We start from the raw sequence: 11,457 nt of genomic DNA, 5'->3' as shown, positions 1-11,457 counted from the left end.
CAAGCCACGGACACGCGCGCGCGCACTCTGCTCCCTGTCTATGTAGTGTAACACTCAATTGAATTCAATTGAATTCGATTCAATTCAATTTAGCGAGTGATTTACTGCCGTTACACAGGCACTTTCCAGACGGGACTAAATAAATCAGTGTTCGCTATATAATGAGGAGCATGCCCCCTCAATCAGCGGTGTGTTACTCTTTATACAGGAGCTTATTGCTGTCCGTTTCCCTAAATGTGACTCTCTCTCTCTCTCTCTCTCTCTCTCTCTCTCTCTCTCTCCCTCTCTCTCTCTCCCTCTCTCCCCTCTCACTCACTCACTCAGAACTCTTCGCTGAGAATTTAACCACAAGATGAGATTTTGACGCGCCGGAGAAAAATTAATAAACCCATGGAGCGTGGGAATAATTAGAAAATATCCACTTTTTCGGGCCATCTCATCGTTTTGAGAGGAGGACATTTTTAGATTTTTTTTCGATCCGTGCATTTGTCAGAAGCGATCCTTGGGTAAACCTTCGTGGGATATTTTGGCTGTTAGGAAGAGGCTCGCTTGACAGAGGCGCCCCTCCATCGCGTTTTCCGCCGGGAGGAGCGCTGGGCGCATGATGAAGTGAAGCCAACACTCTCGTTGAAAATTTAGTATTTTAGCCTGCAGGTGATTAACTGTTGCAATTTGGTTTGAAAAAAGGCACGCCTTTTGGATACAACGTCTGGGAATACCAAGTTGAAAGCTCTGAAATTGGTGTCGGAATGCTCTGAGAAGATGTGAAATGTTCCTCGTGTCATTTTTTTGTGGGGAATGGCAAAAAAGAAGATATGTTTTTAGGTTGGAAAAATATTTTTCTTCTGCTTCATGGGATTTTTTTTTTTTTTTTTTTGCAGCGTGCTCAGTCAACGTGACCGCGGTTGAAAAAAAAGTGTTCCCAAATTCCTTAGCGCATACAGCTTAAAGTGGAACCCAAAAAATATTGATTATCTCTGACATTTGCTGGCTCGAAATGGTTGTTTAGGAGCCCCAAAATAAAACTTGGAGGGTGATAAAACACTGTGAGAATTGCCGTTTGATTTTCCTTCTGGGTTTTTTGGAAATGTGAGTCTAGTGGAGGACCAGTGCGCACCACACAGAGTCGCCAAGGCTGCAACGCACAACCCAATTTTCCATCGGGGAACCGGGGCTTTGCGCCGCAGCATCGCAACGACGTGCTCGCTTTTTCTCGCCGAAATGCCCCCGTGTGCGCCGATTCCATAAATGGCAAGTGGATACTGATTCTCTATGGTGTTCACCGGCCAGGTGTCTCAGAGAAGGCGAAACCGCGGCTGTTTTGTTCAGTAGATCCTGGACACACCTTTTTTAATGTCAGTCAAGGTAAGTTTGGCCCGCTTTCACTTCGAGTCTTTATCTGATTATCAAGTCTTTGTGTTTAAAAGCTGGCAGAGAGTGCACAGATGAGGCAGAAGTGTTGCTTGTTTATTAGACCTGTAGCCTCACTGATCCGACAAGTGATCTTTTTTGTCGTTTTATCCGCATATTTCCACAGTGTGAAATTTTCTCAAAAAAAGTTGCAATGAAAATAACGCTGCCTTAAAAAATGTTGAATTATGAATGTTGAATGCTTATACAGATATCAATACAGTTTTAAATTTTGTAGCATTATTTATTTTTAAAACAAAAATGTGTGTGACCACAATGCAGCTTTTTACAGTCGGCAATATCTTTAGCATGTTCAATTTAAAATGGGCTCCACATAATGATTATTATTCAACACATTTCCCTTCCTGCTTTAGTTTGCAAACTCGCAGATATCTCAGTAATATACTGAATGTTTTACTGATAAGATGCTGTCCATGGTGCTGAACAGTATTGTGTCACATGTATTAATCTAGTACGCACAAAGTTGGTGAGGGCCTCCTGAATTATGTGTTTTGGACACATTAATTGCACTACCTGATGCAGCCAAGAATCATCAGTAACAGAGTACAATGCTAGAAGAGTCACTGCTGTACATTTTCAACATTTTATTTTTATTGTTCCCTTTACTTTCAAAGAAAATGTGGCCAGTTTAGACAGTGGTGCAAATATCTGACCATACAGACCATGATCTCATTGGAGTGACCACCCCCTCTCTCCTCTTTACTCCTCTCCTCTCTTCTCCTCTTTTATCCTCTCCTTTCCTCTCCTCTCCTCTCCTCTCCTCTCCTCTCCTCTCCTCTCCTCTCCTTGTTGATGGAGACATTTTCTGCCTTATATACCTCATTAGTGTGTGCAGCTGACACAGACTGAAAAAAAGCAATATGATGTAGATCCAAGTGCTGGATGATGCTTTCACAGCATTTTTTCCCCATTCAAGCATAACCATTTAAGGATAAAGGGGCGTTTGTTATCACATATTTAGCGTCTGGCCAGACTGATTCTGACTCTTGGGCTGTCTACCAGTGGTTGCCAGTAATTTTTCCAGAAATGTAAGCTCACTCTCCCGCTGCACCCATTGTAAGTGACTCCGCATAAAATTGCCATCTTAAAGTCTACAACATAATATAATTGGATTGAGCTCACAGACACACATTGCCTCCATAAATAGACCCCCAAAATGAGTCTTTTTGTCCATGCTGGTAATGGCAGGATTCCTGCTAATTATGAGGTCGATCTTAAGGCCTTAACAATAATGAAACGCCCTGGAGCTGCAGCAATGAGAGGCAGCTGGCTGTTGTTTTAAGTGAACTCTGATCCTTGGAACAAAAGCATCAATAAGACTGATCATTCATGTCCGCCCCCCCTCCCTTCCCCTCTATTGATGTTAGCTTTTGGCGGTGGTGTCTAACCTCTAGCATGAGCAAATGTCTCATGTTGATTGATGCTGTTATCAAAAGACTGTCAAGTGTTTGGGTTACACAGAGCATTTCTGTCCAAAATCTGAGCGTTGCTCAATCATATTGGTTCTTATCAACGCTTAAGATGTCTCACTGCCTCGATATGCATGTAAAAATAGCTTTTAATCTCCCCGAGTGACCCCAGTTATGATCAAATATCTTATTCAGGAAATGTGAGTGCCTTCCATACACATTGACTCACACAGGATAGGATGTTCAGCTACTGTCCTTGAGTCTTTCTTGCCAACTATTATAGGGTCAGGATCTCTGGCAACCACAGACGAGAACTTAACATATTCCTTGCTGCTCTTAAAAGAGCAAACACTGCATGGAGCGATGCCAAAATCCCCCAGCATGAACAGAAAGAGATGACATGATGGTGACATATTTTTAATACACTGGGGTCAAGGTGCACTTGCGGTTTCATATTTCCAGAGACACTGGAACACATGCATACTGGCCCAGACACTCACATAAGAGCACACCCACGCACAATCGGACGTCAGGTCTGGCCTGTGCGAGACCTGGTATTGTGGTTCACTGTAGGGGGCAGAGAGAGGGCATTTATAGTTCTTTTGTAGCAGCAGCTCACAATGACCTGAAAGTAACAGGGGGTGGCACAAATGGAGAGAGAGGCTGCGCTGTGTATAGAAAATGAGATGGAAAAGCAGATGAGAGAGAGTCGAAGAGAAAGGAATGACAAGGAGATTATCAGGGGATAAAACAAGAGGAGAAGAAAGGACATGGAGCAAAGATGGGGGCAAAAGAGAAGCGACAAGATGAGATTGAGAGGGTGCAAGGGGGTGTAAAGATCAAGCCAGATGTTTGGGGAGAAATGGAAGAAGAGATGAAAAAGACAAAGAGCTGGAGAGAGTGGGGACAGCGAGCGGGATGGGAGCAGGTCTGCAGTGGATGCTGGTATTATTCGGTTTGGTGAAACGATTGGTTGATGCTTGACAACTGTGTGGCGAGGGCAGCCACATACTGCGCCTTGAGAGCCTCCTGTGAAGGCCAGAGGAAAAGAGAGAGAGAGAGAGCGGCAGAGGGAGGGAGAGTAGAGAAGAGGTCTGGTAGCTGCGACTGTCAATATTCTGTGATGGAGAACAAAGAGAAGGGAAATGTGATGGGTGGAGGGACAAACACCAGCAGAGAGAGTAAGACAGAAAAAAGAGAAACAAGAGGAAAAATGTCTAAAAGCAAAATGACAGAGAGAAGACTGTTTTTTATCAAATATCTGCATTTTAGTTGCTTGCCATGAGGTTGTTGAAGAGTTTCAGTTTGTCCTTTACTTCATTAATGTGCTTGATTTCTCCTGAAAAAATAAAGCACAAGTAATAGTTTTAAACAATGCTCAGAGGCTTTTCATTGGCCTTCTTGAAGTATGCGTATTATAAATCAGGTGGTTTTGACTTTAGATCTACCCCTCTCTTACTGTGTGTGTGTGTGTGTGTGTGTGTGTGTGTGTGTGTGTGTGTGTGTGTGTGTGTGTATGTGTATGTCTTCCTGAAAAAGTGAGTCACTGTGAATGCCACCGGCAGTCAAGGCTGTTGACTCATGTACACTCACCCACAGGCACTGCTATTGTTTCATGCTGAACGTGATTGTGACCAAAGGTATGTTTGAGTGTGTGTGTGTGTGAGAGAGAGAGAGAGAAAGAGAGAGAGAGAGACCACAGGGGGGTGTTTGTGCATCTGTACACGACAGATTGCATGCAAAGAACCGTAAAAGTGGGAGATCAAAGAAAAAGATACAGGGGTCGACAAAATAAACACCTTGGCGGAGGGGGACGTTTCTTTTACTGGTTTTTAGGAAATTGCAATTACAAAGACAGCTGCTCAGGTGCAGTCGCATTAACTGGAGTGGAAATTTAACAGCTGCAAAAGGAGTAAAACTATAGCTGTCAGTTGTTTTAAACGACAGTCCAAAAGAAGGAAATACATAAACACTTTAATGAGGCATGGGGCATGGTCTTGACAATTATAGTGTTTGACAAAAGATGTTTGCAAAGAGGATCAACACTTGTAGGTTGGCAATCATCGAGAGAAGTAAACAGACACTTAAAAGGGACCTGCTATGCTTCTCCTATTTTTTTTATCATAATGTTAAAATGTCAGATCTTTTTATTAAATGTGGCCAAAGTTCCAAATAATGAGGTAAACTATGTTAAAATGAGCAAAAACCTTTTGGCCTCAGACCATTCTGAATATTCTGATTTCAACATTTTTTTCACTTTGGTTACAAGGCGTCTGTGACACTTATTGCTTGTTTTTTACTGGTGATTTTTAATGTCAGAAGTGTCACTGTACACAGTCATTTCCATTGTCCAGTTGTGTTTAGAAGCTTTTATTGGTGACTTTTCCTTTTTATGGGAGACAGTGGCGCTATACCCTGGCAGCAATTACACTGCTGCATGTAGCTATATGCTAACGTTAGGGAAACGTGATCTTTGTTGCTGATGTTGTTAATTTCTCCCTGATTTTGGAGCATTTTCCTGCTGGAGCATGTCCTGTTGTGTTTAGAAGCTTTTAGTAATGATTTTTCACGGTAGAGAGTGCCCACCTTTTTTGTTACAGTCATTTCCAGGTTCCACTTCATAGACACCAAGATGTGCAAGACCTGGAAACGTTAACCAATCAGAGCAGACTGGGCGTTTTTTGGGAGAGGGGCTTAAAGACACAGGTGCTAAAACTGAGCCTACTTAGACTGAGGGTGTTCCTGCTCAGACAGTATGAGGAAAATCAAGAGAAATACAAGCATGAGCCTGAAAATGAGCATTATAGGTCACCTTTAACAAGACAACACATGAACAAATTGCAGACAGGCCTTTTAAAAAACCAAATCAGTGCTTCTGTATCAGAAAAAAAACCCTATGTGCTTCATTCTTAACATAGACATTATCTCAAGGGACATGTCATGAATGACTTTACCGTATAAGGTGTGAAACCGGGGCAATAAATAATGATATTAGACTGCAGATTGCATGTTTTTCTGAAACATGTATGTGCTTAGCCAATCAGGACGCTCCCACTGAACATTACTGCGCCTGCCATTATAAAAGAGCAGCAGCTGCCCTTTTTTCTTACACACTTCGACAGCAGCAAAGCTGGCCACTTCAGGACTTTGTGGTTCTTCCTGGCTGAGCTTGGTTGCTTTGGTGCACCAGCACTGACTGTGTTTTTCGGCTTGCTAGCCTGGAGCAAACAATAAATATTTACCATGTACTCCATATAATGATTGCTTCACTCTGGCTTTCAGAGTAAAGCATGACTGATAGTGGTTGCTGTCACACCTGGTGGAGAAAATGTGTGAGTCACTGTTCGTGTGTAAAACACAAAGATTTATTGACAGAAAAAAAAAACTTGCTTTTAGAATCTAAAGGGCATTTTCCTCTAAAAGTTGAATTATTCTGTTAATATGTAAATACAGTAAACAAACAATCTGCAACATCTATTCTTCTTCTCTGAGGCACAATCAGCAGGCAAAATAGTGATGACATAATATTCAACAGTGTCTGTGTGTGCACAAATATTTGCTGCCGTGATTTAACACCTGGAGCCAGAAGAGAGCAGAGTGTGTGTTTCGTATCTCTTGTTTACGTATAGACAGACTTTCGTTCACATGGTGTGTCCTTACAGTATCACATTAAATCCAGGTGCTTTCACTCAGTGTGCTCAGGTGCAACAATATAAACCCACACACATACACACACATCTGCAGTAAATCTCTGTTGAAAAGCAGCAGTCGCCCCCATCACACAACATCCCCAATTATAGATGATTGTATGCCACTCAGCATGTGAGGGTGTGGATTTATGGTAACTAGGTGTGTATGTATCTAGAATGATGTGTTTGTTGTGTCAGGGATTAGTGTGCAGTCTTCTGAATTCCTGACAGGTGATAGCTGCTGGGTAAGCCGCAGTTCACTCTGTAAATAAAATCTGCTGTTGTCGGATTAGGAAATGAAGGTTAAAATTGTTCAAATGAATTCAGAATTGAGATTTTCCCATGGCATGTTATCATACTGTGCAAGCAGATAATAGAATATTTAAATCTTTCCATGATGATGTAATCATCCTGATTTTATTATTCTAAAAATGTAAACATAAAGCTTTAGGGGTACTTTTCATTTTTGTTAAGTAGAGGGATTTGGAGTTGCATTGTGTCATGCCTGCTTCTCTCACCTGAGTCACCACCTGCCAGTGGTGTCTTTTTTTACACACAATAATGTGTGCAAGTGTTGACTCTGTTATCATCAAGACCACCTAAATTGAGAACAAGTCATGACAAAGACCAGTCCAACAGGAGTCCCACACTCAAATTTATCTGGAAAATCCAAAGTCCTATAAAATTACCCACAGAAAGATTCCTCTTCATTCGCCTCTTTCATTGCCATGTATACTGTATGTGTGTGTATGTATTTGTGTACCACAAGAAATGTCTCTATAACATAATCAAATGGCAATACAGAGTTGAATTTTATATGAGAAAACAAATAAAAACAAACACGAGGAGCTGAAATCACCTTCAACATCTTGATACAACACTTTTTTTGAAAAGGCACTTTAGTGATATCCCCACAATTGTTCCTTTTCTTTAAATAAAATCCAGAGTCTTCTTTGACCTGGACACAACAGGGTAAAGACGGGACTGAGACCATCAAAAAGTGGTCTTGAGACAGGTCTTGGCCTCGAGACCAAGAGTTTGACTTACATTACTGACTGTATAAATCTAGCTGAATGATAACATTTGAATACACAAGATATACAGATTGATAAATAGCTTAAGAAAAACATTTGCATTATGCCATAACTACTGTTAGCAGTAATTAGCTTCGCTTATATAGACTGAAAACTGGGAAACAGCTGGCACATAACCCCCCATCAAACTGCAGCATGATGTTTTACACTTCCTTGTTTACACTGCCGTCCTGTACGGATTAAACAAACTAGATATAATCTGTATTTGGCAATCTTTAGAGGTGCTGTTAGATGGATTTTGCCACCTTTGGACCCGGTGTTTTTCCTGGTTTCCTGTCTTAAGCTAAGCTAAGCTAACCGGTCGCTTTGGGTAGCTTTGTAATTACTGTGCAGATAGTTGTGTTGTGTCAATCTTCTTCAAGGTTTTCCAAAGATGTTGAATGTCAGCGCTTATTTAGATTATACTGTGCAGTATTTAACATAATGGAGAAGCTTTAAGTTTAGGTATTTATGGAGCACCTCTTTAAAAACTCGGGCTTTAGAGGAAAGAAATGTGTACTAGAGATAATCTGCTACCCTCTAACTGTTGTTTGGTTGAATGTGGACCACAACACCCCCAAAAGGCACCTGAGTGCTTTCAGTTGTCCCAGAAACATCCAACCTTACACCTGTTCGCCACATTATTTATCAGCGACAGCAACCTGACAAAAAACCTCTTGCTCCACACCACAATTTTTATTTGTCTCCAAACACCTTTTAATCTGGTGAATCTGATCTTGCTGGCATTACACAACCTACTCTATATTTAAGACACCATCGATTTTGTTATGTCATAGTGCATACAAAAGTTTAAGTGTGTGTATTGACCCAAAAAACAGACTCTTGTTGTCGGCAACACTTTAGCACCTGATATTTCTGTTTTGATTCCAAGTCGAACTCTTTTATCACTGAAGTGTCTCACACATACACACACAGGCGTGCTTACACTTACCTATTCACTCTTGCGCTCTGTGACACGCACAGACACACATGTGGTCCCTTGGCGTGCCTCTTCCACAGCTGTTTTGTCACCTGTCAGGGCTGACACCAGTAAGGAAGGCCATCTCAGGCCCGCTCTAGCGTCACTAAGCCATTTTGACGGACACTACATCCCGTTCTGCTCACTGCTCAGCCATGTGAACGAACGGCGCCCCTGCTATGAAGATTTGCGACCTTTTTGGAGTCAGAGTGGCACTTCCTGAGTGTTATTGTCATGATGTTCCTCACGGTTGATTGCATGATTAACGGATCACTTTGCACTTGTGAGGGATACGTAATGCAGTAGAATAATTTTAGCATTTTAAATTGTTCTTGGAAATTGTTATCAATCATAACTTAGAAAAGACTCGTCTGTTACTGGAAAAAATTATTCATGCAGAGTGATTGACAGCAGAAATTGTTGCAAATTACGGTAATTTCTCACAGGAGAGTAAATGACTTAAAGGACAGTAAGACCTCAAACCTCTGAAAATAGATGCACACCTGCATTTAACATTACAGGCTCTACACAACAACTCACATATGGAGATTCAATTATCAAGGAATATCTGAAATTTGTAGAACTATTATATTCAAAAACAACACACAGATCACTGCAGTGCTTCAAACCAGGTAAATCAGTGAAACTGACCTAAGAGAGATAGAACACAGTCACCGGGACTCGTGCCAAACTGTTTCGTAGAGTTTATTAAAGCAGCAGCACTGGTTATCTCTGGGAAACACGTCTTTGCTTTATATGATTCTATCTCTTATTCTGTTAGACTGAAGATATACTCACTTTTAACCATGGTTGCTTTACGTATTCTGTGTCCATCTGCAGTGTTGTGCACGTCCTCACAAATTTATGCAACACTTCTGCAAGATATATCAGACCAAATCACAATGTTTGTTTACAATCACTTTATGTAGAAACCACTTGCATCACATACATAAATTGAACACAATTAGTTAATATTTAGCCACCTGAAAAGGCCTACCTAAAAAAAACTCAGTATCATCTTAACTGGACACTATAACGACAGTATTTTCACTGCTTTACCTTACCATCAGACAGCTTTTTCCAACAGAGCGGGCAAGTATGTAAACAGTTTTGTCCACACACAGTTTGTTGGCAATACAAAAATATGCTTAGAAAACAAGTATATCTCCAGCTTCACATGCAGGCTAAAGAATCTTATACCAACAGATATAAACCCCCCAAACCTATCTGTTGACAGTTATTCCATTTATTCTGCATTCAGTACACAAGAATTCATTGAAAGGCTCAGGTTTTGGATCAGACATGATATTGATCGTCCATCAACAACAGCATTTCTAAAGTGCAATGAGCATGAGGCTGCTATAGAATCATATCTGATCATTCTTTATGAGCAGCCGTGCTGTGTATATGTGGACAAATTCACTCCCAACAATACACACTTCCTTTGCTTTCTCTATATCTCTAATTCTCTGTCAGTTGCTTGTAAATTAAGGGTATTAACATTGACTGTTGCCAGAGGGTGTGTGTGTATTTGTGTGTGTGTGTGTGTGTGTGTGTGTGTGTGTGTGTGTGTGTGTGTGTGTGTGTGTGTGTGTGTTTGTGTCCGCAGATGAGAAAGACATCTAAGAGGAGGGGAGTACAAAGCAAACTTGCTTTTGGCTGGAAGCCCATTGTACTCTTTCACTCCACAATTCCCCATCCTCCTCACTCTCACTCTCACTTTCGGCTCACCCAACTCTTTACTCTTGCCACCTGCTCGTCCCATAATATTGCATTAATTAAGTCACATATTAGAAGAGGGAGGGGGGGCATATTTTGCTTTCCTCCTTTTATGTGATCACTTCTAATGCCTTCAAAGTCATCATGATTAAAAACGATAGCACGATTATATTAGTCATTCTTATCATCAGTGTCCTCATCATCACCACAAATAAATATCATCGTCTCAGTCACTGCCATCATCACATTCACCAGCAGCTTTACTGCCATCATCATCATTGTAATTATCTTTACCATCATCATAAAATAGATCTCATCAAAACCATCTTATCTTGTTTCTCTAACTGCTTCTTGGTCACTATGAACTGGTTTTAGGGTCTTAAAGGGATAGCTCTGTTGTTTGGGGGGGGGTCATATGAGGTATTTATTCACAGACAGTACATTGCAAACAGCAGATGTCAGTCGCCACACCCCCCAGAAGCAGGAGAAGCAGGCTGGAGTCTGGTATGGAAGCTAAGCAGTGTACTGCCATAGAGTCCCACTTAAAAATAACAATATTAGGTTAGTGTATGCTGTATTGTGTATCTTCGCTGCTTTGCCTTGACGTCAGACAGTGATTTCCAACAGAAAAATGTAGCCGTTATATCGCTCTGTTCAAAGCTAGACTCAGATTCACCAAAGTTACACAACAACATTTACTAACTAACTGATTTGAAGCGGTGGTAGACCAGCAGCTCTTGTGTTCAACAAGCTAAAATTACAGTTTTTCTCAAAGGAGTATGGTGGCTTCGATAGAACTGAAGCCGCTTAAGGCTCACTCGTTGAAACTTGTTGTCTGACGGAAACACAAAGTGGTGAAAATACTCTCAAATACTATACACTTAAACTGATATTGATTCTTTTTTTTAGGTGGGGCCTCAACTTTGTCAGGAGTCTAAAATGGTTTGACTCCAGCATGCTTCTATAAACCGGGGGTGTGCCGACTGACATCTGTTTGTATTACAGTAATACAGAATAACCCCACCTAAAAAAATCAGAACTATTCCTTTAAATATGCTCTGTTTGACCCAAGAAGCCTGTCAGAAAGCAGTTTTATTAACTTTATACTTTATATCTTGTGTTTCTTCTCGTTTTCTCTTTTGAAAACCTATACATTG

General features: G+C 41.0%; 1 protein-coding gene across 5 annotated transcripts in view; it reads left to right on the top strand.

Annotated features, from left to right (window-relative positions):
- The first annotated feature begins 339 nt into the window (after positions 1–339).
- Positions 340–11,457, top strand: part of LOC121956285 (voltage-dependent T-type calcium channel subunit alpha-1I-like) — a 202,802-nt gene continuing 191,684 nt past the window's right edge. For all 5 annotated transcript variants that reach the window (XM_088091141.1, XM_088091140.1, XM_088091137.1 and 2 more), the window contains exon 1: positions 340–1,365. The gene's annotated coding sequence lies outside the window, so the exon portion shown is untranslated. The remainder of the gene's footprint in view (positions 1,366–11,457) is intronic.

This window comes from Plectropomus leopardus, chromosome 18 (assembly GCF_026936395.1).
Source record: "Plectropomus leopardus strain MGB_pleo_1.0 chromosome 18, ASM2693639v1, whole genome shotgun sequence".
In the NCBI taxonomy this organism is placed as follows: Eukaryota; Metazoa; Chordata; class Actinopteri; order Perciformes; family Serranidae; genus Plectropomus; species Plectropomus leopardus.
Note: the sequence above shows the minus strand (reverse complement) of the source record. Positions and strands in the feature narration are given on the sequence as shown.